Source organism: Vespula pensylvanica, chromosome 11, assembly GCF_014466175.1.
Source record: "Vespula pensylvanica isolate Volc-1 chromosome 11, ASM1446617v1, whole genome shotgun sequence".
Lineage (NCBI taxonomy): Eukaryota > Metazoa > Arthropoda > Insecta > Hymenoptera > Vespidae > Vespula > Vespula pensylvanica.
In genome coordinates this window covers 6637514-6641989 of record NC_057695.1, presented here as the reverse complement: position 1 = coordinate 6641989, position 4476 = coordinate 6637514, and the positions used below count along the sequence as shown (strand labels likewise).

Here is a 4476-nt window from a genome sequence, read left to right as displayed (position 1 = left end):
GAGAGAGAGAGAGAGAGAGATAGCTAGTAAGCTTTCGTAGTAAGAAAAGAGACAGCTCGAGTAGACACTAAATAATCTAGATAACGGAAGGTCGGTACTAAATTCCTGAAGATTTGTACGGGCTCGCCGACTGATTAGATTGGCTGGAAGATTGCAGCCAAGCCGGAGAGAGACGAGCGAATTTTCGGTAGTCTCTATCTCTCTCTCTCTCTCTCTCTCTCTCTCTCTCTCTCTCTCTCTCTATCTGTCTCTCTCTGTCTCTTTTTCTCTATCTCTCTCTTTCTCTCGCTCGGTTTCTATCTACCTATCCGTCTGTCACGACGACGTTTTGATTAGCTAGGACTCCAAGCTAACATCGATCCTTCCATCCTTTCTCTCAGGAAGAGAAGATCCTGCGAACGGCAGGAAACTAGACGAGATTCTTTCCTTCTCTCTCTCTCTCTCTCTCTCTCTCTCTCTCTCTCTCTCTCTCTCTTTTTCTTCATATATATGTATATATTTGTCTGTCTCTTACTTTCATTCACTCATCCGTATAATCGAACTTCTTTGAATAGACTTCTACATCTCCTGGATGATTCCCGCCGAAATAGTTCGAAACTATTAAGAACTTTTTTCTTTTCTTTTCTTTTCTTTTCTTTTTTTCTTCTTTTTTTTCTGCATCTCTTTTTTTTCCCTTCTAACGCACAATTCGTCCGATTAGATAACAATTAATTCGATATTAGAAAAGTGAATACATAGACGTTGAAAGTGTTCGTTCGTGATTACTATGAAGATTCTATATAGCATTCTCGATCATATAACTGATAAGATTTAAGAAAGATAAAGAAAGAAAGTAAGAAAGAAAAGAAATAGAAAAAGATAGACGGAAAGAGAGAAAGAGAGAGAGAGAGAGAGAGAGAAAGAGAGAGAAAACAAACGTTTCAAGTAAAAACTTTCTCGTTCTAACATTGTTAAATAAAGTTTAAGAAGAAACGCGGGAAGGAACGAGATCTAAAGAGAATTTCTTCGGTTAAATGATATCTGATCTTAGGAATATCTCGCTCCTCGTTAATCCGATAAGAATAAATAAATAAATTAAATAAATTAAATAAATAAATAAAATGAATAAAGTGAAATTTTTCCGTTTGTAAATACCTCCATTTCTTTTCACTTTTTCTTTTCATCTTCCATCCTTCTTTGCTTCCTTCCTTTCTTCCTTTCTTCCTTCCGTTCAAATTTCGTCTAAAGTTAAAACGATTAGTACTTAAAACCTATCCGAAGCTTTCTTCGAAACTTTCTGATTGAGTTGCGTGATTTAAATACTAAGTGACACGAAACCGCAAGGAGCAACTTCCTTCGAATCTTTGTAGACCTACGGGACTACGGGAAATGTCACTCTTAACCCATTTGCATCCGTAAGCGTACTACGTTGGATGCACGAGGAATCTTTAATTTCATCCAAAACTTTTGAACACGCATACCATCTTTCTCTCTTTCTCTCTCTCTCTCTCTCTCTCTCTCTCTCTCTCTCTCTCTCTCTCTCTCTTTCTCTGTCTTTATCTCTATCTCTCTTTCTACGATCTATACTTCTCCCTTTCTATCTCTCTATCTCTGTTTCTCTTTCTGTCTATCTCTGTCTTCGCAATTTAACTTTATTTTTTGGATGCACCTAATAGAAAGATTAACTGAAATCTGTTAATACAAAACTTTATGAGTTTGGTTCGATTCGTTTAGAGATAATTTTTTTCTATTTTTTTTTTTTTTTTTTTGTTTTTCTAATAACGTGATAAATAATAAAAAGAAATTCAATTCTTCGCGCTCATATAATCTCTTTTTCTCTTTTTTCAATTATTTTTCGATAATTTTTGTCAATCATCTTTTTTTTTCTTTTTTTTTTTTTTTTTTTTTTTCTTAATGAATTTGTTCAGTTTACTTTTCTTCAGTTTTTTCTTTTTCTTTCTTTTCTTTTCTTTTTTCATACCTGAATTAAAATAACAGAATGTGAAGTGAAAATAATAGAATTGTATAAATGTAATGTAATAATAGTAATTTGCAATGGTTTCATTATAAGAAATGTTTTTTTTTTAATTCTCTATAAACTAAATTCTTTTTTCTTTTTTTTTTTCGTTTCAAGAAAGAAAAACATTATACTAGTATAATTACACTATATCAAATCTTTATACTTAAATAAGTATATGCTGAATACTAAATAAGTATATACTGAATTAATTATAATAGTTATACACTTATAATACTATATATGATGTGTGTATATACATATATTTATATATATATATATATATATATAGACCATTTATATAAATTATATTTATTTCAGTATAGTATAATTATATATGAGTTGAAGTTCTACATTATATAATTTTTAATTATACTATTATATTAAATCATAATCCAATTAATATTAAATTACTTCAAAAATATTAACTTCCATTATATGAATTATAAATAAAATTTTAAAAATTCAGGAGTATATGAATATACGATTTGAAAATGACATAGTATATATAAAATGTTAAATATTATAAAGTGTTGAATATAGAGTATAAGTATATTTAACTATACGATACTAATTTGAGTCCAATTAATAGTAAACCACTTAACCAACATGAAATTTTTTGGATAAGAATTGACGAAAGAATTAAAAAAAAAAAAAATTTACATAGTATTATGAAGAGTAAAATATCTTATACATACATACTTAACTATTCTATACTAAGTTTACAATAATTCATAATCGAATTAATATTAAACCACTGAACGTAAATTAAACAAGAACTTCTTTAGATAATAGCTAACAAATAAAATATTCCAAAAAAAAAAAAAAAAAAATAATTAAAAAATACACGAATATTTTATTTCAACAAAATACTTAACTATACAATACTATATTAAGTTTATAGTAATTCATAATCAAATTAATATTAAACCACTTAACGTAGATTAAACAAGAACTTCTTTAGATAATAACTGACAAATAAGATATGCCAAAACAAAAAAAAAATAAAAATAAAAAATACACAAGTATACGATTCCAACAAAATGACACGATATTATACACAGTTAAATATCGTATACGTATCAATATACATACATACATATATATATATATATATATGTGTATCGTATATATGAATATATGAGTATTAAATGGCCAATGATTACGATTTCACGTCACACTCGACGCACGTCCAAGTGCTGGAATTGCCGAATGCGAGGATCAAATTGAAATTCACCGGTCAGCTCGAAGCTATCACGGTTGGCTATTGCCGAGATACGTTGGAGTGGTTTGAAGAGAGTATGCCAAAGAGAGAGAGAGAGAGAGAGAGATAGATAGATAGATAGATAGATAGATAGAACGAGAGAGAATGAGAGAACGAGAGAGAGAGAGAGAGAGAGAGAGAGAGAGAGAGAGAGACAGAGAGAAGTTCGAGGGAGGGATGCTGTATGGTATTCACGAAGCGAATACCGAGGTGTGGCAAATGGATGACGACGACGATGGTCGAGTAGACGAACGAAGGTCACGCAATATCTCGGTCCAGACGAGAGATGCTGGGCATCTCTTCCTCTCATTCTCTATCTCTATATCTCTATATCTCTATCTCTATATCTCTATCTCTCTTCTGGGTATCGAGATGACTCTACGGTTCGCACGATTGCACGTACACATCTCATGCTTGCAGCTTTCACATAGGCTTATCTTCTCTATCTCTTCTCTCTTTCTCTCTCTCTCTCTCTCTTTCTCGTGTGCACTAGCGTAGATGAAACGAGACTTCGCACGTGCTGCTGCTTATTGCTCGAGACGGAACAATACGAGAAATCAGAAGAAGATCGTCCACTCGTTCGAGAAAAAAGAATGTATAAAAGGAAAGTGAAGTGACTTTTGTGCTCGATTATATTATATCATACATTAGATGGAATGTGACAGAAGTTATTCTGTTAGAATTTTGTCTATTCTTTTTTTCCCCCTTTTTTCTTTCTTTTTCTTTGGCACCTACTTTCTTGCTCTGTCGTTTTTTTTTTTTTTTTTTTTTATTTTTCGATTTCGACCAATCGATCGATCACGACGTTAACTCGAATCGAAGTTGATTTCGTTTAATGATACTGATCGATTCGACGGACAAAACTGTGTTTAACTTAAATTATTAGTTTCTTAAATTTCCAACAAGAGATTTGTAAACGTTTGTGAACATGGTTTCTGTAGTTTTTTACAAAAATTTTTTGAACGGAGATTTGATTGTTAATAAATAATTATTACGTATAATTGTTATATAATATATTATTATTATATTATAAATAATAATTATTAATGGAGTGATAATGATTGTTGATAACGATGAAAGAAATTTTATTTATATATAGGATTTAGAGATATTGTATTAGGGATTTTTGCAAAAATATGTTTCTTTCACATTTACCAACAGAAAAATCATAATTTTCTTACCACTTTTGTCTCGAATGATTCTCTCTCTCTCTCTC

General features: G+C 30.8%; 1 protein-coding gene across 1 annotated transcript in view; it reads left to right on the top strand.

The window, feature by feature from the left end:
* Positions 1-4476, top strand: part of LOC122633127 (semaphorin-1A) — a 256946-nt gene that overhangs the window by 179304 nt on the left and 73166 nt on the right. The gene's annotated exons all lie outside the window — the stretch shown is intronic.